The following is a 26705-nucleotide window of genomic DNA, read 5'->3' on the forward strand; positions in this document are numbered from 1 at the left end:
GCCAGAACAACTGCTTGCATTGGTAGGGGCTGAGAAGTGACTGTATGACTTGCAGCCCAGCTGATATGGACGTGGGCATTACTGTGGATACCAAAAGATGCCAGTAGATATGAAAGTTGCAAACAACCCAACAGTGCACCCTGACTGCGAGTAAGGCAAACCCTCTACTAGGCTACATTGAGGTGGTCACGGCCAGCAGATCGTGGAAGTTATCATGCCCCTCTAGTTGGTTACTGGGGAGGCCACAGTTGGAGGGCTGTGTCCAGTTTTGGTTGTCCCCCCCCACCTGCCCCGCCAGGTCAAGAGGCATGTGGAGAGGGTCCAGTGGGAGACTACAAAGATGGTAAGATGACTAGAGCACGTCCTAGGAAAAGATAATGTGGGATATGGGCTTCCAGAGGTCCTTTCCATCCAGCATGCCTGTGACCGCATGAGGAGTGACCCCATGTGCATTTGCGTGGTCTGTGTTTTCACACTGTTCTTCTTGAACACTGCCTGTTCGCAGTTCCAAAGGAGACCTGAAAAATTTTTAATATGCTAAGGCAGGAAAAATGTTAGTGGATAATTACCAGTCACTAAAACAATGGCTTTTCTTTGTCTAAAATAGCCCAGCTTTTAAAAAGAACTGAAGGAGGAAATACAAACGATTTTTATGCCACCTAATCTTAGTGATGTTATAGAACCCCCTGCCGTGTTTAGAAGAAATGCAGTGTTGCAAGTGCTTAGGAATTTCTTTCCTGATGCCAAGACCTGTACCTGAGCCCAGTGCCCGCTCTGCACGCTGCCCTTCAGGCTGCCATTCCCACAGCCGGCAAATGCCAACTGCAATGTGACCGCTCCTCGGAGAATACTGGTTGTGGCTGACGCTGCAACACTTCATCCTGTAGTAGTGAGGACACATGCGTAAGTGGAGGCAGACAGAGGACTCTTCCATGATCTATCTTCAGGTGTTTTAGTTCAGTTTAGTAAACTGAGTATTCAAAGGGACTTTGTCTTCAAAAGCTGTTCTCTGATTTTTCTTGTTATCACATCCTTGCCCCAAATAATAGATCCACCTCTTAGCCTGAGGTATATCCATAGTACTTTTCCTCCCTCTAATAAGGATAAGAGGACTTCTGACTGCCACTGGCACTTCAGAGCTGTCAGGACATTAAGGAGGACGGTGCAGCTGCTGGCTCTACTACAGACCTCGCACGTGTCTGTGGGCGGCAGAGCCAGCCTCCGTCGCCCAGCTGTAACACAAAGATTCCTGGAGCAGAGAAGCATTTGTTGCACCTCTCGTCCTGCCTGGGTCGGTGTGGATCGCGCTGTGTGTGCCCAGCCGATCTCAGTGAGCCCTGGCAGAGCTGGCAGCACTGAGCCCCTTCGGAGGGGCTGCCAGGACGGCAGCTAGCAGCAAGCTTTGCAGCTTCAGTGAGAGCGGGGATTTTTGTAGGCTTCACCTATGGAAAGTGATTTTGCAGGCATGGTCTATATTTAGCCAGCTTCTGTTTGTGCAGCATTAAGTCATTGGAACAAGATAAGTTTATTGTTTCATTTCCAGTGATGTGGCATCTTGCAGCTAATGAAAGTCAAATCCCACAGCCTAAGCGCAGCTCATGTTTAACCACGTGGCACGTTTCATCCTGGAGCAGCTTATAAAATTAAACTGAAAAAGAGGGAATCTTCATCTGCCTGTAACATGCCACCAGCGTGGGGAAAACAGGACAGTTGTGCGAGTCCTGTGCGAGGCGGGGACATGCCTGTGCAATGAACACGCCACCCAGCCGAGAGCCAGAGGGACTCAGGACCAGCGGGAATGCGCTTTGCATGCCAGCCCTCCGCTGCCAGCCTGCTCTGCGTACGCCTGAGTGATTGATCTTTGGCTCTTCTAAGCTTTTTTTTAATATGTGAAAGTCTTGATCTGTTAGATGTTGTTCTGCTCCTAACTAAAGATTTAATTCTTGTACAGAAAACTTACTGCCTTTTAATTATTCATTCCTTCAGATATGAAATAACCAATATAAAGGATCCTTTTATGGTTAGCTGGATTTAAAAGGTAGCAGCCCCTTGTGATTCTGATATTTAATGCATGAGCAGGGACTGAATCCGGCTATCAGGCCTCCTGAGATGGTGCATCAGCTGCTGCCTTTGGGCAGCATAATGCATAGATGCCTGAGGGGCATTTTGTTCATTTTGTCGTGACCTCAAATGTTATAGCTGGAGTGACTAGGTATGTGTAACGCTCCTCTGACCACAGCTGTCTCAGAGCCGCATCAGAAATAGGTTATGGATCATTCTGGTTTTCTAACTTGTTGTCTGGTAAGGAAGGGAACTACCTCTGTAGATCTGTGCTACTTTATCTGCTGTGAGGTGGAAAAAGTAAACAGAGAAGGGAAGAGGAACAGATAACTGTGTACCAAGATTGCAGACAAGATCAAAGACTGAATGGGGAAATCAGCACCAGCAAAACAGAGAGGTGGGAAATATAAATGCAAAGAAGGCAAGGAGGAGGGTGGTGCTTGATGCTTATGTCTTCAGCTACTTGTGAAAAACAAGTTCTGCCATTTACATGGTTGGGAGTAGGATTCGGATGAGCAGCTGACAAAATGTGCAATTTAACTCTTCTAAGTCAACAGTACATGTACTTTATTCTGTGGCTTACCACAGGATAGGTAGAGGTAAGGATTAGGGACAGAAGGGAGGGAGAAAATGAATGAACTCTTAAGATAAGGGCTTCTCTTGTAGTGCAGGCATGGCGTCCCATAGCAGCCCTGCAAATACACAGGAGGGAACAGAGAGCCACCCTGTTAACATACATACACTTATTTGGTTTGTATCACAGCTCTATGTTACATTTTTTAATGCTTTTAAGAATCTCAAGAATCTTAAGTTTTTTGTCCGTTATTTTCTCATAGACATGCAATCAAAAGATTAGCTCCCATCCTGAGACCTTACCAAGTGCTTATGAAAGATGGTGACACCGGGGCATGGAGACAAATTCATTTGCTTCTCTCATGCTGGTGGCATATCTCAGCAATCCTCTGCTCTAGGTACTGGACTACAAATATTTCTGAGAATACAACCATTAGATACAACCATCAGATCGCTGAGTATTTGATTAGACATATCATAATTTTCCATCCTGTGTGAGGACTCATGCTTTGTTTATGAAGTGTCTCCAGTCTGGACAGCAGCGAAAATCTGTGTGATGTATGTGTGACTCAGGAGACTAAATAAAATGGCTCAAGAGCTATTAAGACATACTTTTGCATACAGTTTAAATAGAAATAAGCCAGTGCTGCTGCCAAGACAGGCAGAGCTATAACACACCCTTTTCCCCCTTGGCTCGTACAGGCACAAGTGTTTGTGTGACTGTGCAGTGAATTGGATCGAGTGGCCAAGTTAAAATAAACCCTTTTGTCCACCAGGTTAATTTTATCTGGCATCAAATCTTGCGTCTGGTTTCTCATAGAATCACAGAAGGATTTAGACTGCTCTTCCCTATCTCCCACTTTCCACAGGCCGTTTGAGTTTGTGAACTGCTGGAGAACATTAAGCAAATCTTTGCGCAAGGGCTATCTGCATGCCCTCATCGAGTATGTAAACTTTGAATCTGTGATAAAGGTAGGGAAAAACTGATGTGGCACTACGCGTCGAGTTTAGTCATGTAGGACTAAAGGACGAAAAAGAAAGCAGGTCGTCATTCTGTTGGGCCTTTTCTTCCTGATGAGATACCTGATTGGTATTGCAGACTTGCAGTTGTGGAATGAGATACATATTACGTGGCTGATGAAGCCTGTTGTAGGCAGTTATTTCTCCGTTTCTGCATTTCTGCTTTTGATTGCTTTCCAGGATGAAGATTTGAATCCATCTACATTAACATTTCTAAGTTAGAGAGATGATAGTTCAATGTTTTAGTTACAACCGCTGTTTCCAAGACCAGGTAATAATGAATGACATGTGATTGGGTAGATAAACTTCTTTGCTTTTAAAGACTGTCTCTCACTGCCTTCCATGAGAGTATCCCTTTCCTTGCAAATAAGCTCTGATGCAGGCTCTCCCCAGCCAGTATATTTACAGGTGTAAGGGCTGCCAGACCTTCATTGGCAAGGAATTGAGGGCAAAGTGGGACAGGCAGAATCTGCTCTTCTTGCTCTGCGTTCGGATACCCTCAGTGGGTATAAAAGGAAGTCTGAGGCTGTCCTGGGTTGGATCGCAACTGGCTGTGCTGAAGTACAAAGTGAACCAAGAGCAGACTCGACATTAAATTTTTCCCTCCTCTTTGATGCCAGGATATGGTGCACAGGCTAATGGGTGACAGCCTAACTCTGGAAGGAAGTGTTTCCTAATGCCCCAGCTCATTAAAACCAGTGTTATTTTAACACTACCTGGCCCATAGCTGTTAATATTGAATATATATTGTTACTGTACGATAAAGCAACACAGGGGTGATCGAGATCACACGTGGGCTCACAGTTGCTTCTCTGCCGAAGCCACCAGAACGTGCAATGACGAGTTTGGCAGCTGTACGCTTACATGCTGGCTGCAGGAGACCAGATAATAACTGATGTGGTCTCAAACTTGGTGGTACAAAGTTAACTTGCAACTTGTTTTAAATAATAAAGCTGCTAGGTTAAGTTCATATTAGTTCAGCATTTTGTATGATGTGGGTTTAAAAAGAAATCTGGTTCTACAAGCTTTAGGATGGATTTACTGTACTCTTGAACTAGTGTTGTTCTTTGCTGCTTATGCTATTAAGTTACTATGTTTATCTCTGAAGATAATGAAAATGAACTCAAAATTGACTTTGCTTTGCAAAGCTTTTAGGAGGCAAACTCTTGGCTAGGGAAACCAGCCTCAACCCAGCGTTAAGAGTATCTTTTTGAATGATTTCCTGGAAAAATTATAAAACCTACATTTGGGATCCAAATTACTGTGGGAAATAATAGAGAAATTGAAGGCATATGGGGAAAAATCATGCTGTCTCTAACTGCTTTTCTTGTCATGTGTCTTGGAACATCAATAAATGTTTAAAAAATGACATTTTTTATAAGGGTAGGGGTGCATTTTTCTGAAAGCATTAAGCAAGTACTTCAGCTGTTTCAAAATGCAGCATAAAAACTAAGCTGGCAAAGGAATAAAAGATGATGGAAGTAATCTTATTTAAAAAACATGTCCAGAAAACACTGGCAGCTTACTAAAGAAATATCCACTGAGTCATTTCAACAGTTTGTTAAACAACAGGTATATTGTTTGGGCTCCTAACATGTAGGTGACCTGAAATCTCCAAATAATGCTTCGGGCTCCGGAGGTGCACCAGGATATCTTTCCTTTCCCATGAACGCCACCAGGCTCCCTGTGGCACCTTCTTATCTCATTTTTTTCCAGCTTCTGTGCCAGCAGAGGAGTCTAAGGTGTCTCTCTGCAAATGTGGCTGCAGGGCTTATATACTGTTCACAGTTTAACAATATTTTGTGACTAGCAGGATTAGATTTTGGGTTTTGTAATAAAAATGTTCCTTCTGATAGGTAGAGAGAATAAACTAGTTAAAAATTGAACAGATCTTTTCATTCCTTGTGATTCAATAAAACTCAGTACACTTTGCATTTAAAAAAAAAAAATCGGCAATGCAGTATAATTTCAACCAAAACTTACAGAAACTTAATGCTTCAATGAATTGCAGTTGGATTGGATAGTCCTTCTTCGGAGCTACAGCAATATCTGAGATGCTGACACCGATACGAAGACAAAATCTAGAGACTGATATATACTTAATAATGTGCATAAATCCTTCTTTTTCTCTCTTCCTTCCTTTCACCCAAAATCTTTTTGGCACAGAAAGTGTTGTTTTCCATCACTTTGCGATTGCGTAGCTCTTTTTGATGCATCCCACTTGCACACTTTCCACAAGCTCTGAGCTGCTGATTAATCTTATTAAGGAGTCATACCCAAATTATACAACAGGAGTCAGTGGTCCTTTTAGAAATCTTAATAAATAGCATTTAGTCAGCTGAGGAATAATGTGCTTACTGATGAAAGTGATGCTTTTAAAAGAAAGTGGCAGACATAGCTGTTTCCTAATTGTTGAAAATATTTAAACTGAAACCAGCTTAAAACATAATGATGCTTCTGTGGCTGCTTCTGTAGAGGAACCTTTCATGTCCCTGCATTATTTACAATGCTGGTCTGCTGTGCTTGCTTTTCTATCTGCTTTTCATATGTATACAGAAAAAATGAAATAGAAAATGCTTGTGATTTGCATCCACATTTTTTCCTTGCCCTTGAATAACAGGAGATGATTTTTTGTCACAGTGGTGTAAAGGGACGTTCCTACTGGAGGTCAAATTATCTAACCTGGAGAAAGAGCCAGTGAAGTAGTATGTCTATAGGGAACCACAAGAACTGCTAAAAAGCAAGATGAGGCAATTTGCATTCAACTTTGAGGAAGAAACACAGGTTACAGAGGGGAGGAATTTGGAGAGCACCAACAAGAGTCTGTGTGCACCTAGTGAGAGACAAGCTATCCTTGCAGTGCTTCCATAAGTTAGTCTTGGGATTAGCTCAGGTCTTTCTGAAAACATCCTTTTTGATCTTTTCTGAAACGTATTTTCTGGTACTTGGTATGTGTAATAGAGTTGAAGTCATCAATTTAGCAAATAAAGAATAGAAAAGGAAAGCAAAGGAACAATAACTAAAAAGACTATACATCCAGCAGAAACTGCCTACAAAAAGGGGCTTCTTGACAAAAAATACTTGCATGCATGTGGAAGGAAGAACAGAGCCTGAGTGCAGAGAGGACCACAGGAAGAAAAAAAATTAAAAAGCCTTACTTAATTCTATTGTCTAGTGGTAGAATGGTGGAGCAGATGACAAGCTGGTGAATCTGCGGTATTTCTGCTGTTTGAACTATACATTGCATCAATTTTTAATGGGATAGAATGTACTTTTTGGGGAGAGAGAAGTATACAGGTTGTTTTTTCTTTTCTGACTTGATTCAAGAAGCAGAAGAGGGATGGATGGTGGGATAATCTGTGGAACATGTGACTTTATATCCCAGGAAAAACTGAGATTCAACCCTAGAGAAATGCCTGTAAATAGCAAAGGCAGCTGAACTCTTCAGGGAAAGGATAAATTAATACCAGCCACTAGTGTGGAAAAAGCTTCCAGGCTGCAATTAAAGGAGCCCGAAGAGATTAACAAAGACAGAAAAAGTAGCATCTTATCCACCGTGCGCATTTTAGACAGTGGCACGCCAAGTATGAAGTAAAACTCCTCATTGTGGGTTGGGGTGAGGGAGGGCGGGAGGACAGCACCACACGTGTCCCAGGCTGGCAGAAATCCCCACAGGGCAGCACTGGTTGTCTGCAGGGTCTGGGGAACCCAGCTGTGGGCAGGCGTGGTGCTCCGGCCACGGCACTGCTGCTCCCGCGGGTCTGCCCTGCCGTGTGCCCGGGACCTCCTGTCACGGCTTGGCCGCTGTGGTTGCGCAGGTGGTTTAGCAAACGGGGATTGTTTCGACAGAACTGGGTTAGCAGTGAGCATTTCTGCAGTTTTGAGAATAATTGGAAGGAGGGTACAAATCTGGGACGGTGATCTGGGACACTGACGGTAGTGACGTGGAGCACAAGGGCATGCGTCTACAAACGGGCACCCAGCAGATATGTGGATAGTTGAATTAGGCCTCATTGGGTCTGTAACTTCATAATGAGGAAAAAACTTCTTTCTTCTGTCTAAAATGACCGAGTAGAGGACAGAAATTATCCATTTCCAAGGACTGATATGCCTGGTACTACTCATACCACCAACTACATTCAAGGCAGAGGGTTTCCCTGTTTTAAACCAGGAATGACTATACTGGATTTCAGACCTAGCTGAATGTCGTGGTTTAACCCCAGCCGGCAACTCAGCACCACACAGGTGCTCGCTCACTCCCCCCCGGTGGGATGGAGGAGAGAATGGGAAGGGCAAAAGTGAGAAAACTCGTGGGTTGAGATAAAGACAGTTTAATAGGGAAAGCAAAAGCCACACACACAAGCAAACCAAAACGAGTTCATTCACTCCTTCCCATGGGCAGGCAGGTGTTCAGCCATCTCCAGGACAGCAGGGCTCCATCACACATAGCGGTTACTTGGGAAGACAAATGCCATCATGCCGAACATCCCCCCCCTTCCTTCTTCTTCCCCCAGCTCTGTATGCTGAGCACAACATCATATGGTATGGAATAGCCCTTTGGCCAGTTGGGGTCAGCTGTCCCGGCTGTGTCCTCTCCCAGCTTCTTGTGCCCCCCCAGCCTGCTCACTGGTGGGGTGGGGTGGGGTGAGAGGCAGAAAAGGCCTTGACTCTGTGTCAGCACTGCTCAGCAGTAAGGAAAACATCCCTGTGTTATCAACACTGATTCCAGCACAAATCCAAAACCTAGCCCCATACTAGCTACTATAAAGAGATTTAACTGTATCCCAGCCAAAACCAGCACACTGAAACACCTGATGTCACTCTTGAGTACAGACAATTGTAGACATTAACTTGGTTTCATGGATGTTTTGGTACAATTTGAAGCAAGCACTGGATGGGCATCTAAGGAAAAAGCATGAGCTGGTGCTTCCAAACTGATGGTGAAAATTCAGGTGTGCTGTACTGGCCATTGACTTCTCATTGATCCATGTTACAACCTGAGAAACTATAAGCAGTTAAAGAAATGTCTTCTTCAAAATATGAGGATTCCTGACAGTGTTCTTTGGTGTGGAACAATTCCACCTTCTCACCTACATGTCTGAAGTGGATATGGAGTTGCAAAGCAATAAGAAACTGCTGATGAGTGTGTCCAGACTGATACAGATCATTTGAGGTTTAAGGAGGACAGAGTGAGAAGTTCCTGCCCAGAAGCTGCAAGTGGTGGCAGATACACTGAAGGGGACATGTCCTTGGGAGTGCAGCACAGGTGGCTTTGTGGAAAAAGTGCTTGGATGTGCATCTTATGTGTAGGTCATGAGACGGGTAGCTGCAGTGCTTGGGGACTGAACTGCTTCCTCAGTAAGAACACAGAGTCCTTCTTGATGACGGTGGGGTTCTTCTCTTTTGCTCCAGGTACAATCCCTGAAAACATACTAGTTAAGAAACACTTCTTTTTTTCCTCAGAAAAGAACACAGGCAGCAATGAGATGCTTTGTATTAAAAGAGTATTCTCATGTAGCACCACACCGGCAGAATTTATCAGAGTCAAATTCTTAGCTTGGTATTTGACTGATAACTTCTCTGCTCAGAGCTTATTCCAAAGTCCCAGGACGCTCTTACGGGCCAACAGCAAGTACATTGGACAGTAGGTGCCAGCAGTCCTGGAAGCCACGGATTTCTTTAAAAATACTCAGTTGATACTGCAATGTTTCCTTTTTAAAGTAAGTAAATACAATGGTGACCTTGTCTGTCAAGGAATTACATTCTTAGGGAAAACCTCTAACAGCAGCATTTTCCATATCCCTACCTGTTCAGCAAACCTACACTTCAGTACAAGAATCTCTCCTGATGAAGGAAAGGGAAGAAGAGGGGTGTTCATACAGCCTAGTTAGCCCAAGGCAAAGCAGGCAAAAGTGGCATTTGCTGATCTCTGGGATGCAATTAGGGGGCAGGCTGAACTCAATAGATATGCAAGGGGATGGAGAAATAAATCCCTAGAAGGTGTTGGCATCAGTGAAATAGTGCTCGCTATGTGGGTAAGAGAAAGTAACTAACTGCTCTTTGCATTCTACTCTAAATCAAGCAGAGTTTCTGGTCTAAAAATATTCTCTGTGGTGACCTGCCTGAGAATAATTTTGTGTCGCTTTCCTGACTTTATTTCTGGCTTTTGATTTCCCAAAGAGATCTGGAGTCTGATGGATTAGACTTGTTTCTGGGAGTAATTGTGGCAGTCCTGTCTTGGCAAGGAAGGGCCCCGTATCTGGAATGTGCTTTCCTTGGCAAGTGCTGGGTGGTGGCAACCTTTGGGTTGTGACAGGAGACCTATTTATTTACTTTGGTTCTTATTCTTACTGTAGGGGTTTTTCTGTGTGTGTCCAACTTCAGATGCAAATACTTCTCTCCCACCCATGGGCTCAGTGATAGCTACGCCCTGTAAGACACACACTGTGGAAATTTTTCATGGCTGTGTTATTAACAGATGGCTGGTTTAACAAGGCCGGCTGTTTTTTAAGTAGGGTAATACATTTTAAATTAAGAAAGTAATTTGTTAAAGCAGTTGGCTTTAACAAGGGGCATTACTTTTTACCAGTAAAAGTGGGTGAAAAGCTTTTGGAGCAGGTAGCCCAAAGGGTTGTCTTATCCAGGTCCTTCCGCCTCCCTGCTTTTTTTTTAATGTTTCTGTCCATCTAAGGGTGGGTGGGACCATCCAAGATCATTCAAGGAAGACTGTAAATTGATGTCAAATATAGTAACAGTCATTTACTTATCTGCAGTGGTGGAAGTCCTACTGTAGATTGGACAGAGTGGGCAATAGTAAAAAAAGAAAACCAAGCCCAAACCTCTCACCTTCCCATGAGCCCATGGATTGCTATATGAGCATGAAACTACAAACATTTCTCACGTCCTCTCAACCTCCCAGGACCTTTTATCCAAAGTGATTTTTTGCTTCTGCCTAGCAATATGACAGAGTGCCTTCAGGCCAGGTTCTCTCTGGCTTGTTCCACAGCTGCAACTTGTCCACCATAATACCTGATAGAGAAATGTACTGGAGGCCATATGGTCACACAAAAGGTCCGTCTTTTCGAGTATCGCTATCTGACAGTGGCCAAAAGGGGGTATCTAGTATAAGAACAGGGCAAGCAGTTTTCACAATTTCTTCATCATCTAGTCTGCAACCATTTGCAAACCAGGGACTTCCAGAGCCAGAAGGGAGTTCATTGTAGTGAATAAGCATGGGTGGATTTCCCTTCTGTGAATGTGCCTCCCCTTAAGCCCTCACTAAGTGTGCTGAATCCATAGTATCTGGCTGTGAGGACTTCCACAACGCAACTATGTTGTGTGTGAAGGGGCAATTCCCTTAATTTTGTTTTTAAACCTGTGTCCTGATGTTTTCATTTGATGTTACCTAGTTCTTTTGCTGGGAGAGACAACAACAAATTAGTCTCTCTCAGTGCCACTCATGATGTTACAGACCTCGCACAAAGAGAAAAAAAATCCTGTCAAATCTTAAGTCTTCTTTTCTTCGGACCAAATAATCTTTCTCTTGCCACCTCTTTTGTGTCAAAAGATAGAAGAATTGTTTGTCACCAAAAAAATCCATCTGCTGGTTAGGTAGTCACAAGACATTAGTGTGATGTCTTCCAGCACCTCTGTTCTGGTAAAGCATAAAGAAGACAGGGCAAAGGCTGGTATCACCCACCCACTTTTTTTCAGAGCTGGCTCTTCCCAGGCAGAGACACAAACCAGCAAACACTCTGCCAAACCCACTGCAACTTGGAGATCTCGTTAGGAAACATGCCAGGACCAGCGCTGCCTCGTAGCTGTAGGTGGATATTGGCAAGAAGTTCAATGCAGGGTAACCAGAAGGGATGCTGGAAATACGCAGCTCCTTCTTTTTCTTGCATTTTCACAGTAAAGTATTCACCAGCATTTATGCTTTTTTCTTGAAGAAACTAAAACTAGTTTACACTAGTTTAAATTCACACTAGTGCCTGGGCAAGGAGAGAACCCATCTCCTCTAAACAAGCACCGTGGTGACTTCACAGATTTGCTCCGCTGGTTCCCAGGAGCTCCTCAGAAATGTGTGTTTCATCCTGGCTTAGCTGGGGCAGATTTGGATCTTTTTTATAAGTGATTGGTGCTCCAGTGTGCCAGGCACGGTGCAAAGTCAGGATACAGTCCCTTTCCTGGAGTGCCTGCGCTGCCTGCTTAAGCACCAGCTGTCTCAGATTTGAAGAGTGTTTAGCAGTAGTGCATCTCTATTTCCGCCAGAGGTCAAAAATGCATTAGGGCTCCTCCTAATGCATGAGGACTTGCATCCACTGACTTTTGGAAATAACTTGGACCACAGGTGACTGTTGTTGCTGTCTCAGCTATTAAAAATAGATGGATCCTGAGAAATTATGAGATTTGACTACAGCAGGCAAGTTTCAGGGATACTAACTCAGCACTGAGTAGCCCATCTCTGTACTTGAGGAACAAGCTGTTAGTACAAGATATGAGTGGAGCAACTGTATTTAGAAACATGTTTCCAGGGAAACATTAGTTTCTCTGGAAGACAACCCTGAGATATGAAATTTTATGTGACTCTTGGGACAAATGCAAGTTTGAAGACTTTTTTTCCCCCCCTTCTTTTTATAGCGAGTACATTCTGCTCCAGATTTATTCACTTCAGACCTGTATGGTAAAACCTATTTTAACCGTGGAGTCCAGTATCTCAGTGGATTTCATTAAGAAAAGGGCCCACACAAGCTGCAGTTTAAAGATCTGTCGCTTGCGTAGCAACTGAAATCAAATCAGCACTTTCTAAGCATATCCTTGCATACCATGCAAAGTGTGACTTCAAGAGCAAGCCTGAAGGTGTAACTTGGCTTCTTGTGTGACATCAGACAAGTCGATTAACTGTAACTTGTTTGTAAAATCAGTATAGTGATAATTTCTTACCTTTGCCCCCAAAATTGCAAGGATCAATTTATTAAGCTTCCAGAAATCTAGAGAAAAAGGGCCAGTTTATACTGGCTGAAAGTTTTTCCTTTGACTTAGCTCTTCCTCCTGAAACCAGACCGAGTTTCACCTCTTAACCCCTTGGCAGCTTCCTTTCCAGGCAAGTTCTCTAGAAGGCTGTTGGCTCTCACTTACTGAGCAAAGTTTATGTTCGTTATATCAAGCGGGTTTCTGCTGAAATCGCAAATACTGTGAACTTGTATAAATATTTCTTGTCATTATTTTGTAAATTGCAATTTACTTATTCAGAAACTCGAAGTTTTTTCTTGCCTGCATGTTGTCTGTGACAAAAATATGTCCTTTGCTGTATAACTGTACTTCTGTACTAGATGATTGTATAATTTTTTATTTGGTTAGTTTTTTAATGGAGAGAGTGGTCTGGAAGTATGTAAGTGGAAGGAATTATATAATTAAGCTTCAAAATCCTATGTTCAGTGGACACAGAATTAAATCAATTGGTTATCATTTTTCCAGCAGAGACATATGAGCCAATACTGGCATTTGTAAAAGTCAGCATTTATCTCCATTTTTAGTTTTCTGGCCCAGGTAGGAGAGGGCAGATAAAGTTTGCCTTGTGAGTTTGAAAGGCACATGGTCCTTGCATCTCATCTGTTAATGTCAAGAGTCTTTGTTTGCTCGCATGTGTGAGGTTTAATGTGAACATCCATAAAACAGCTATAAAATTAAACCTTGTCAGTGTTGAAAGAACAGAGTAACTATTATTTATGTCATAATAAAATGGACTATGGATTAAATCTGCTTGTTTTAGCAGACAAATAAAAGCTAAATCCTGATGCCTATCTTTAGCTGCGGGTACTGTCAAGGAAGAGTCTCTGTGGGACACGGCTGTGCCCAGAGCGCTGCAGGACGTGAGATGAGCGAGGGATGAAGGCTCTCCGGACCTTAGAGGTGCGCAGCACGTTGTGGTGTCATAGCATCAAATCCTTATTAAATTATGTGCTTAGGGATTTCTGACAAGCTTGTCCTACTTAATTGCCACCCACATGTTTCATCTGGCATAGAATTGTAAGTGATTATATTGCTGTCTTTGGTCCATACTTGCTTGCTTTGTTTTTATCACCTGCTGATCTCCGGCGAAGCAGGAAGAGCCCTCTTCTGACGATGCGTCTCCACTCAGATGGTTCCCACCTACTCTGCACACACCACAGAATGTGAAAACGAAGAGTGTGCATGTTATTGGTACTGCTGTTGCTGACCATTTGAAAACAAACAAAAAGTGAAATAACTGGTCTGGCAGCCAGACGCAGCTGTAGTCAATAGTGTGAGCTGACTGGCAGTAAAGCAACATGGAGTGAAGTTATTTTTCAATCAAGTTAGGCTTTACCGTACTAATCCACTGAAACTGCAATGGCTGTTTTCAGTAAACTTGTCACTTTATTAAATGGGAGCCAAAGCCAAAGGAAATCCACTTACGAAAGAAAAGTTAAACAATGTAATTCTGCAGCTGTAGAAATAAATTGAAATAGAGAAGGTATAGTTTCAAAGCCATTCTTACAGCTAAATTGCAGTCATTATGCTTAATGGAGAAATAAACTAAAAGATAATCATAAAAAGTTCCACTCTCTTCTTCCAAGAGTGGAAGAAGTTTGTCAAACAAAATTCCCATCCTGACTTTTCTGGTGACTTGCTTGTAAATGTTGGTGAGCAAGAGAAGAATGGTCTGCTGATGAAGTTCAGTTGTAATTTTTTCCCCTCGGTTACTTCCGATATCATAGGGTTAGTAGGTAAAAGGTTTTGCTGTCTTTACAACTTTACTGCACTGGGATCGAATTTTTTACAGGTGCAAGAAAAACTAGCACGAGAGTGGCACACTGTTGTATCAAGTCCTGTTGGCGTTCCTTTCTTGGCCGGGTAAATGATGTAATCGATCAGCAGTTGTGATATTGTTACATAGACGCATCACAAAAATCATCTTACGACTTACTTATTTTCTAAACATCAGGGCCTGACTGTGTAGTTGTCACTGAAGTAGCTGAGTGCCTTTGCAGTCAATGTTTGTGCGTTTAATTTCAAGATCCTTTCAAAGCGTGAATGATTCCACTGTTAAAGATGAGAAGCACAGAGATCATGGAAATTTGCCCAAGGTCTGAAAGGGGTTCCTTCAGACATTTAAGACTTTGAACCTTCTCCTCACCATCTTCTACGTAATGTTTTTAATAGAGTTCATACTCTGGTATCCATGCCCTTCCTGGCAATATGTTGTAGTGGAGTCTAAATGCTGTTTGGCATTGAGAGTCCTTTTATTTTTTTTTAATGATACCTCAGTTTCAAAGTAGCATCTTTTGCTTAAAGACTTACTGTTTCTCTCTTGCCTTGCAAGAGGCTGCAGTCAGGTAGCTGCGTTCCTGATTATTTTTTTTTTTCCTCTATGAAGATTTCATTGTGTTTCTAATCCTGAGGGGAACTGACTGCACAATGATGTTTTAGTCATGATTACTCAGTCTTCTGGTCTGACTTGGCTTATGCCCTGTATGCTGTGAGTGCTTTGATGAAGTTCATTGCCATGCACACTTCAAGGCTGGCAGAGTCCTTGGAATACTTTATAATGTCTTTCTATGGCCCTAAAATGACAGACACTGGGGATATATGGCTCTTGAAACCGATGAGTCAGGTCTCATATTCCTGCAATGTTTCGTTTGCCTTAGGTCATTTCATATAGCTGTAAAGAGCAGAAACTTTTTGCAAGAGTTAAGCTTCTCACCTTCAAACCAGGCTCTCAAAACTAAGCAGTTGCTGAATGGTGTGAGCAAGGCAAGGCACTGATTGCTGAGCAGGACCTTTACCATCTGCAAAAGCTTCTCAGCTTAAAGTCTCTAGGTCTAAGCATAGACATGGCTTTAAGAGAATGTCTTGTCATCCTCTATCACCCAAAATTCAATGTCCATGGTTGTACTAGCTCAGCTGATCTCAATGTTGTTAATAAGAAGGTGCTGCTGACATCAGAGGCTGCATGGAGGGCAGCCTTCCTGGTGCTTTTGGTGTCTTTTCCTATTTTACTGGATTGTCCAGCTGAGTTGCCGTAAGGAACTGGAGTGTGTAGTCCTGAAAGCAGCAGTGGCCTCACTGTCCTCTTCCATTGCTCATCTCACATCCTACAGATGAAGAAAATTGGAAACCGAATAGTGATTTTTCTGTTAGAGAGCATGCACATTCCAGCTCTGTAGGTACCTGCAGGCCTAAAGGAGGTGGATGTGTCATCTGTTAACCATATCCAGCACATACCAGCCGTCCTCTGTGGTGAAACTGGCAGGTGTGCCTGTGACAGTGAGAAAAAGAGGCAGAACAGGAGCTGACTGATTAGACCTCTTCTGACTCCTACTGAAGTAGGAATGCTGTCAGTCCTCATGCTCCATGTTACTCCCATTGTACAAAGTTCATGGTTTGATGTGGCAAATGGATAAAAAATGCAAGGAACACACATTAACCAGAATCCTGTCATTTGGGCTTGAGGGGAAAGATGCAAGGCAGGGCAAAAGGAACGTGGGGCAGGGCGAGTGAGCTAATCTGATAATGTTTAGACATCTGAGTGCTCTCAGGCCAAGGGCTGAGGTACACAGTAGGCCAGCTCTGCTGCCAAAACGCTGTTGGACGCCCTCCCTTGCGCTGGCCGAAGTGTTTGCTAAGCCTCTTAGTGGCAGTGTGGATCTGTACTGGGTTAAAGGGTATGTGAAACTACACTTCTCCATGGTGCAACTTTGAAGTCCCACCAAGCACACTGCAGTGACTGAACGTTTCCTTGTCTTCATCTCTCTAATAGTCTTGGGGAGTGGCCAAGAGCACCAGGAAGCTTGGAAAAAATCATTTTAATTGGCATTAAAAGGAAAATAAAAGGAGAGAACTGATTCAAAGGGCTGTAGAAACCAGACCCTCTGACAGAAGCTCATTCTCTTTCCAAGGTGGCTTTATTCCTCTTGTGCTATGGACTATGACATGTATTTGAAGGTCCGCCTTTCTCCGGAATGTCTGATTACCGTTTGTCTGAGTACAAGCTAACGTAGCAAATAAAATGGCTTACGTCCCATTTTGAAGTATATCTCTTAAATCCATCTCAGGAGGGATCGTTACGCATGTTGAGCACAGTTCAAAGCAACAAAATACGTGTTCTTTCCATGAGCTTTTTTTTTTTTTCTAAATTTGCCTTTTGGAAAGGTGTGATGCCTTATGAGCACCATTGAGTATATTAAAGGAAGGGCTTGTTGCTTGCATGATAATTAGTCACTAAAGTTCTTGATGCTCCCATTTTCTCCTTTGTAACAGGAGACAATGCTATATCTTGTCCCCAAGGATATCAAAGTCTGATAAGGAGGATCACAGAGCTCATCGGGTTGAAGATACTGTGCGAAGACAGAGTATAGCTATGTAGTAACAGGTTTTTGCTTGAAAGAAGATTGTCTTGCTATGAGTAATACTGTACATCAGGAATGCCTCTCTGCTAAATTTTGGTTCTGGAAATGTCTATAAATAACACAAATATTTGCTTGACACTTAAGTCCAAATTCTTTTATATTTGCTTTTTCTTACGGGTGGATATTCCCTGTGGGCCATGAAGGACAAGGGGTGAGTTTTCATGGTTCCTGCCATATTCTCATTTGAATTTTGCAAAAAAAAAAAAAAAAAAAAAGACAAGTAGAAAGGTGGTTGTTGTCCTGGAGGTTACAGATGAACTATTTAATGAGAGAGTCAGGAGGCATGACAGAGTCAGTGTTGAAGATGCATGCAGTGCATGCAAGCTTGTGCTCTGGTCTTTTGATGGCATTGATTTAATGACATAAAATGGTACTATTTTAGTGTTGGATCCTCAGAGCAAGAGAACCTGTATACACATTTGTTTTCCTTGGGTTTTCATCCTGGCAGATTTGCTGAAACCTGCCTTCAAGCATACAGCTAAAAATTTGAAACTCCATCAAGAGCTTCAGTCAGTCACTTGAGGGATGCATTGCCACATTCTGGGAGACTCTTAGGAATAACTGGGATCCTGAGTGTTACAGCAAGCCTCAATCCAAACCCAGTCCAAGGTTTTGTCTAACACCTTCTAGTTTTGATAATCGGTAAGCTGTGCCGGTGCTATTTCTGAACAATCTTCACACGTTATAGCCTGGTTTCAAAGCCTACTGGAGCAAAAGAAAGACTGCTGCTGACTTCAGAAAAATAATTTCTCTGCTAACTTTTGGCAGCTGGATAGCATCACCCAGAACAATGCCCATGACTTCCAACTCATGGTTCCCTGCGCTACCTAAAGCAGTGCTCATCAGCAAGCAGAGGGGACCAGGCTTTCTGCTGTGCTGCCCACGAAGCCTGTGTTAGAGTTAGAGGGGGGCAGAGTTAGGGTCAGAGTCTCGTCGGGGAGGCTACATGATTGACTTCGCTGAACACTCAGAAGGTTGCCATCCTTGATCTGCTCATAACTTCTTCTGTGGCAGCTACCCTTCTCTCAGAAAAGCAGGTGAAACTCCCTTGAAGCATACCTCCTAGAAGGTCATTCAGACAAATAGCAACTCCTCAGGGGTATCCACTGGTCCCTGCTAGACTCTTGCATTTTATAATGCATCTTAAAAAGGACTTCTACTGTAGTTCAGCTTTTTAGCCATTTTAATCTAACTTTGACGACTTACACTCTGCCTTCATCCATTTTTAAATGGCAGTTGCCTTGCTCTACGACACAGTACCTTGCAGTGTAGCTCCTATCTCTTATGTTGTGTTTTTGCTTTTGTTTTCCTCTCCATAACTCCAAGAACGGTCTCATACCCTCTACTTCAGATCACGTGTCCGGCGCACAACGGACAAAGCATCTGCTTATTCCTCCCAAGCCACAGGATTTTGTGCTAGTTAATATTAATCTCCGTAAATCTCTTCAATCTTTTGCTCTTAGAGTTGCATGTATTTCTGCATGTTTCTCATATTCATCTGACTACCATGCTCCTCACTCTATTTCTTCTGTGCTGCTTAGTGGGTTTGATAAGGACATTAAAGGGATGGATAAATGGGAGAGAGGCAGAATGCAGTGTGATTCTGTATATTTTTCACTAGGGAGACCTATCTGAGGCCCCTTCCTTTCTTGAGCATACCAGTAGGTTTTGGTGGTCCATGCAGTGCATTACTCTTTCTGGCTTATAATACTGTTTTTGCAGTACTGCACATGTATAATTAAGTTTTACTTCTGAACCTCTTCTAGTGCTGCAGTGTCTTGTTCAGAAGGCTTCATAAGCATTTCTTGGTTTAGATAATGTACTGGCTGGGTAATGACCCCGAGTTCTTCAGGGACAATAGGGGAAGCAGAAAAGAGAAATCCAGAAGCCACAGGCACCCCAACAGTCAATTCTTTGTCATGCCATGGCTTCTGCAAGGTTGTTCTGTGTCACGCCATGTTTGTGGTTGCCTTTCCTTACCTGGTTTTAGAAAATGATACTACTGTCTTCAAAGTACAAGCTTCCCACAGGTAAAGGCAAATTCCAAAGAAGATTATACGTCTCTGGCAGTTGTTTCCTCAGTCCTTCTGTACCATCCTGTAGTTCTTTGAAGGTCCTGGTTACTAATTGTGAGATTTCAAGTTTTGTATTAAAGACTGACTCCTGTAAAGATGCTCAGGAAGCTGCCCGGGACTTCTGTTTGGAAGTGGACGTGTTATTGGTCTCCGGCACCCGCATTTTCCTCCTTTTACTCACAAATTCAGTTACAATGGTTTCATATGCACAAAAGTACAGTTAACCACCACCCTATTAACATTAACTGATGAATACAGGAAGCAGTGGGAATCTGGGCACACGCTAGTTCTCATCTGACTCTGAATGTCAAGAAATAACCCTGACACATAGTGTGGGTTTTGTTGGGCTTCTTCGCTCATCTCAAATTATTCAGGCTTTAGCACTGTTGTCAGAACTGATGTAAAGCAGAATATCTTGTTGCATTTCAACTTTTGATGTCTCAACAAAATTAACCAGCCAAAAGGATTTTTTTTTCCTCTCTGGAAGGAAAAATCATAAACAATAAGGAATGTTTCACAGTCTAGGCTTTCTAGGTTTGCCACAGCAACTAAGGGTAAATGCAGAGCAGTGGAGATGAAACAGACTGGACTTTGTGACTAGCCCTTACTTGGTTGAGGTAGGATGGCTTCTGAAAGTTGTTCTTTTCTTCTTTGGTGCCACAGGACGAGCACCAAGATCTTCAGTTAGGAGTGGGATATAGATATTGGTGCAGATATTGGTATAGGTACGAGGTGTTCTTCTCCATGTTAGTGGGAGGGAAAGGGCTGTGCTAGGGCTGGCAGAACCACATTGGTGTGAAGTTGATTCAAGAGCCATTCCTCTAACTAACAAGAAGATATGGCTAACTGGTACCTGGCTGAATGCAGTGACTACAATTTTGTTATTTTCAGAAGGGCACTCCTGATTTTATTTTTGAGCAAGTGGAGAGAATCGGAGCTGATATATATATATATCAGCTATATATCAGATATATATCTACTATACTCAAGTAGGTAGAAAAGGTGCAAGAACAGGCTGAAATTGAAGTTGAGCATTGCCCTTTGAAGCAGAGTTCAGCACTCCGGCAACGGCAAGGGTTGGACATTTTGCCCACTGCAGAGCTGGGGACCTAAATGCCCCCAAGAAACATCAGCAGTCCCAGGAGATGAACTGTTTGTAGAAACCAGTACTAGTGCAGCAAACAGCATTGGAACACAGTGAACCCTGAGCTAGGAGCAACTCTTGAATCGAGATGTTGTAAATGTGCATTGCTTCTAATAGCCATTGCTGGTAATAGCAAATCCTCTTTATTTTCATGTACAGAAGGAGGTATTATGCTCCTTGTACACCTGTAATATAGCACAAGAGGTGGTGTGCACAGTCTGAAAACCCCTTGCTGGACCAACACTTAAATCACTTGTTAGATCAATTCCAAAGCCATTGAATTTAACCTAATTACTACTTTGTTGGGTCCAGTAACATTCCCAGTAGACACTGATGTTCGTTTCGTTCAGTGTGTTCAAAATAGAATTGTATTTCTCTTTTTTAAAATTGTCACATTTTGTTTCATAAGAACATTCCTGGTATGTAAATGACAAATTTTGTTAATCCGTTCAATAACATTTTCCATGTGTATAAGAAGGCATGAGAACAAAGATGTTTGCTTTGTGATTGAAGGGTGCAGGGAGGGGAATCTTTACCATCTGCCACTACCAAATTACTTTTCAAGGGGGAAAAATAAATCCCTCTCATTGGAAGCTGTTTTGATCAGCTCTAATAGTAATATTTTATGTAGGATTTCTCTTCCAGAGTCCAGTGGAATTTACAAGTAAATTCATCTTTCTAGTGCTTTGGTAAGAGGAACATCTGTCTCAGACATTGTGAGGACTGAAGCACTAAGAGTTTTTCAGATATCTCATATTCATCCTGCAATATTTGTCTGGTGTATGTAATCCTAATATACCGATTGCAGCAGTAAATATTTTGCTATAACCAGACACTGAACTCCAAAAGAAACCTGGTCAGCTGCAGCTAATGAAAATGTAATGCCTGTGATCCTGTGATGTTTGTGTTCTGCAGCACCAACGCAGAGTTTTAAAGAATTTTGAACCAGTAAGACTCAGACTCTGCAACTTTGATGGAATGAAAAAGCCTCAAGCTTTCAACACCTGCCATAGAAATTTAATAAGGACCCTAATAAATGGGTCAGTTTCAACAAACAATTAACTTAACAACTTCATCTGGAAGGCTTAGAGGCCCTATTTCATAGGAGGTAACTTGAGAGCAGTCTCATGTTATATAGTGTTGTTAATGTTTCCTTTAGAAAACCAGAGTTTTTAAGATTTAATATTTCATGTGCTCCAAATTACATCAAATTGGCATTTGGTACACAACAAAGCCTTCAACCCCTGTATAGATCAAAAACAAAATTTATATTAATCTTCTAAGCTGTTTGGAGGTTTCTTAAGCACAAGGAAAATAAACAATTCCCGGGAATTCAAAAGCTTATAAAAGGAATTTTGTGGGCAATTTGGATAATTTTTTTTTCTTATTCTTTGATTATGCCATTAAAATTCACACTCATACAAATATGGGGATTTTCTTGTAAGTACGGAGTACTCACTGAGCAATGTAGCTGGACCGCACCATAGAGACTTGAGAGGAACTCTGTTTTCCTATGTGTTGTCTTATGTTGTGAGCTATTTTTTCAGCCTCTTGTAAAAACATATAACAGAGATTAAGTCTCTGAGGGTTCATAGTTCAATGTGTTTAATGTAAGTCTGTGTTGAGGTGAAGCAAAAGTAGAAAATTTAATCGCACTTTTCCCTGCCCTGCTTTACACATTTCATCTTAAATTCTCCATTTATTTTGCTGTCCGTTGCTACCCCCCGTCTCCCTTTCTCACCCCCCTTTTTTTTTTTGTTACAGCTCACCTCTAATCACTCTTCCCATGTCGGATGTGTTGCTTGCATGTGCCCTGTCTTTTGTCTTTGCATCTGAACTTTGTCCCACGTGTTGTGTTTGAACAGCAAAAGGTCTCCTGGACCAGGATCTGTGCTTCCTTACAGCTGTCGATATCCTGTACCTAACATCAACATCCTCTATCTAATGTCTGACTGCTTATTGTAACTAATGTGCTTATATGGCATATGCTATTACTCGCATCTATATAGGCAAAAAGGGTAGAACAGCATGCTAGGATTCACGTGTCCCTACTGCATTGTATACAGAAGCTTATTGAGGCAGATCTTGGTCAGACATCATGCTCTTTTTGCTGGTTTGACACCAAAATTCAACCTGGTTACTCAGTGCCATCAGTCTGGGTCTATGCAAAGATACAATTACCTAATTAGAACAAAAGCCCAAGAAGTTCTCTTTAGCTAATGGAATTGCTGCCAACTTCATCATGATGTGTAAAAACAACATCAGCTTTCATGTCTTGAAGCACACGCTTCAGTGTTTGAGACATAGTAGCACAAGCTTGGAATATTGTGGGCAGCAAATTAACAATTTTAGGTAAAAATCCATTTTCTAAGATATCAGTCTGGCTTCCTTCATGAACATTAAGTTTGCAGAGAAAACAGTATTCAAACTTGATAGTATGATGACTATCAATAATCGGAAATACCCAGGCTGAGTCAGTGTAGGAACACCGTGAAGCCCAGTTTAAAATCCAGTTCTCGTTTTCTCTGGTGGCCTGGAGTTTGAGTACTTCAAAATGTTCAATATGTGTTCGTTAGAGACTGATTGATTGCTTGGCTGTATGAGCTGGGGTTTTGGGGTGAGGAAGGCAGAAGGAGAGGAATTTGCATTCCCCAAGACTTAGGGTGTCTGAGCCACATGTTTCATTTTGGAGTTAGGCTGTAGTATTTGAATATCATACATTTGCCTATATATTTTTGTTTTTTAATAGGAAGTGCCATTTTCTCATGGTGGCCAAAGACTTTGGCAGATGCTCAGATACCTCCAGAGCCATACAAGTTATGAGCTGGTTCTGTGGTGGCCATGGGTTACTGATGAAGTGGATACGGGATGATTCTCCTGGCAGGTTATTGCCTCTGAAGCCAAGGGCGGTCAAAGCATCCTCTTTCACAGTCAGGTGGCCAACACCACCATTTCTGTCTTGAAAACTTGCTTCATGTTAATAACAGGTATATCTTGTATCTATAGAGGTTATAACCTGTGGTAGAAACGAGGAAGCTGGCTTTTGTTCATATTATAAAACTAGTATTTAACAAGATGTCTTGAAGGTAAGCTGCAAGTGGATCTAAAAGCCGGCTTGGCCTGTTGTGAAGGTGTTAACATCATCTGATGATGATATCCTGGATGAAATGCTAATAGCTTTGGAAACAAATTTAAGTGACCTTCTGCTTTGCTTTGGGAGTAATACCCATACATGCATATCAAGCAGTTTTCTGAAGCTAGGTAATTACACACTGACAAGTGTTCCACTCAAATCAGCTTCCATGTTTCATAGTGCCTTCATGTGCCCAGCCCTGTGGTGGTGTGCCTCAGAGGATTATTCATAACTGGTTCTACAACAACAGAATAAATAGTATTTAAAAACAAATCAATAGTTGCTATCTCCAATTTGTTGTTGACCATAGAGGCTGTTAGGGGATTGGCTTCTTGTAGGTATTGCAGGGGTAGTGACCTTTGAGGAGATCTGAAGGAGGAAGAAATGGCATTAGCAGTAAATGCCTGAGGAATTTCTAGGCTGGTGGGGAAGGAAATAGTGCCACAAAGGGAAGCAGCCAAACTCTCTTGTCCATAGCAGCTTAACCTTGAATTTCCCCAAGGGGTTTTTGAACTAGCTTAGTTTTACTCTGTGACAAATTAGTTGCCTTTACCATAAGATTTGACAAACCAGAATATGTATCTTTGTCAATGTTTATTTGCAAACTGACTAGGGTGCAGATATTGTGTCTGAGCCAAATTCTGCTGTCCTCTAGAACACAGTTGTAGGGCAAAGAAGTGCATGTATTAAAATAGGCTCATCATCCTACCAGTACACTTTTTCCTTCTCTAGGGTTTTTTTCCCCTCTAAATTATTGCAGCTAATGCCCATCGGTGCCTTACCTGTGTACTTTGATGTGAATACTGTGTCTCTGCAACACTGTAGAGCCTACTGTGAAAGCATGTTGCAGCTGAGCTTATTGGAAGAGTATGGAAGACCTAGCTTCTGTGTGGTGGTCAAAATTTCTTTTTATATTTTTTTCTCTTATGTCAAAGTCTGAGCTGAGCTGAACCAAAATGGCAATTTCTAACTTTTTACTACCCTCCAGCATTACATCTTTGAATCCAACCCTCACAGCAGGCATCCTTCTTTTCCAGCATAGGATTTGTGTGCAGGCCAGCCATATGGTGTGTGTAATTATTATTTTATAATAGTGTTATTGCTCTCTAGCTGCCCAGTAAACCCAGTGCAGTTTCAGTAAACTATATACATCAGCATAGGAACTTTAGACTTGAACGATTTTCTTCACTGTTATACAATAGTAGGTGCGAAGGAGAAAAAAAGATTCCATTTAATTTATAGAAACTGTATAAAGTTTATAGAGTCTCTACAATCATCTCAAATGAAAACATTGTGGAGAAGAGGGGTTGTACTGAAACTGGGAGGTCCACAAAGCTGGAGAAGAATAACAGTTAAAGGCACACATCAGTAAATACCTGTGCTGAACTTTTCCCATTAACTCCACCGGCGAGCATATGGACTGCATTAGGGGTCTGTCTGCCTTAGGGATTTTATAAACACATTTCCTCCCCTTTCCTCTTCCCCATCCAGTTACTATTGCTTTAGACTATTACAGAATCAAATAGTGTCCATTCTGGGGTCATCGTTCTTACTGGTATGAGTCTGTTCGCTGTAGAAACGTTCACTGGGTGGTGTCAGAAGCCTCCGTATATATGCCAGTGCTTTCCTGAATGTGCCTGGATTTTTTTTGGTGTGTGAGCTTCCGGAAGGAAGCAGTAATACCAGCTTGGCTCGCCCATCCTTTCAGGCATATGTGCAACTCTCATTTGCATCGATGGCAGAATCTCTGCAGCAAAATTAGGAGCCGATGTGTGCTCAGTTTTATGGATGATCTGTAAATAAACACAGCTCTCTTTTGCATCCTTATTTACCCTGAAAATGAAGGTTGCCAAAGTGACTGGTGAAAAATAGGACTCAAAACCAAGAAACCAAACCTCTGATGAAATCAGAAAACATTAATTTTGCTTCTATGTACCCTTCCGTACATAGAAGTGTTTTGATAAGTCTTTGATTTTAGTCGACACTGGAAGTCTGTAGAGCCAGGCCATTTGATAGTGTCTGCTGTCCTCCCCAACACCTGGCACTGCCATCTGAGCATTTCTGAGCATTTCAGACAAGCTTAAGAGAGAGGTGGCCTTGCCGCTGGCTCCTGCACCCGTTCTGCCTTCCCCTTTGCATCAACACATGTATTTGAAGAAAACAAAGTGTATCTGGGAACAGATCTGGCTTAACATTAACCTCCACCCACCCTCAAAAGTTAATTTTAACAGATCGATTGTGGCAGTTACACCCTAGGTGACACATAGCACTTCTGCCGCTCAGCCGTGGATGTGTGAGCGCATGGAAAGCCAGTCCTGGGGTCGAGGTGCTGAAGGAAGTGAAGCCCAAGAAAGATGTGACACGTCTCTTCATTTATTGTACTTTGAGATTTGTAGGTGGTAAATGCTGTGGGTTTTTTACAGATATTCTGGAACCCTAATATAATTTACAGTTTCATTTGTAGAGAGCTGTTTCAAATCTGTGCACATTCTTCTAAGATATTTTAAAAAGAAAAGCCAACAGCAATAATTAGTTTGGCATTTTCCATGTTTTCTGAAGCATTTAAGGGGTAATGACTTTTTTTAACCAATCTTACATAAAATCAGGTTTTACAGGAATAAGAGGACTTAAAAGGCCTGAATGGCTGTCAATGACAGATGTAATTCATGCTGAAAGCTCTAGTCCAATACATCAAAATAAGGAAAACAATTATACATATGATTAGAGGCTGCAGACCCTTCAGTTAAAATGATCAAAAAGAACAATATTTAAATTTGATTTACGGAAGCTACTACTTAGCCTACAATTAGTCTGACCAATAAAAACAAACCAGACTTCTACAGAATGTGATTTCCCAGTAGATAGGTTAGCTATTTTTGTAGGACTGAAGAAACACAAAATGGTTTTAAAATATATTTGATATGCTCTATGAGTAAATTGAAATACAGCATATAACTAGTTTTAATGTTTTTTGTTCATAAATTGCCAGATTTCCTTAATTCAAGTGAAATTTGAGAACCACTTGAGGATAATTGTCTCTAAAATGAAATATTACTTTGTCAGTCTACTTCATTTGTATTAAATATATGGTTTACTTTTTATATTAGAAGGTAAATGGAAATTGGTCAGTAATATGATTCCCCTTACACTTTTGCTGTAGTTCACTATGGAAACGGATTCAGGAAATGGCAGATGTGATTAAAAACGCTTCAGCTGGCCCAAGAGCTGTTTATACAGCACCTAACATACAGCACTTGTGGCAAGGAACA

General features: G+C 42.0%; 1 protein-coding gene across 1 annotated transcript in view; it reads left to right on the top strand.

Annotated features, from left to right (window-relative positions):
• CLMN (calmin) overlaps nt 1-26705 on the top strand; it is a gene marked incomplete at its 3' end in the record, with an annotated part of 72575 nt that overhangs the window by 25104 nt on the left and 20766 nt on the right. The gene's annotated exons all lie outside the window — the stretch shown is intronic.

The sequence above is a fragment of the Platalea leucorodia genome, assembly GCF_965183815.1.
Source record: "Platalea leucorodia genome assembly, chromosome: 7".
Taxonomy (NCBI): Eukaryota; Metazoa; Chordata; class Aves; order Pelecaniformes; family Threskiornithidae; genus Platalea; species Platalea leucorodia.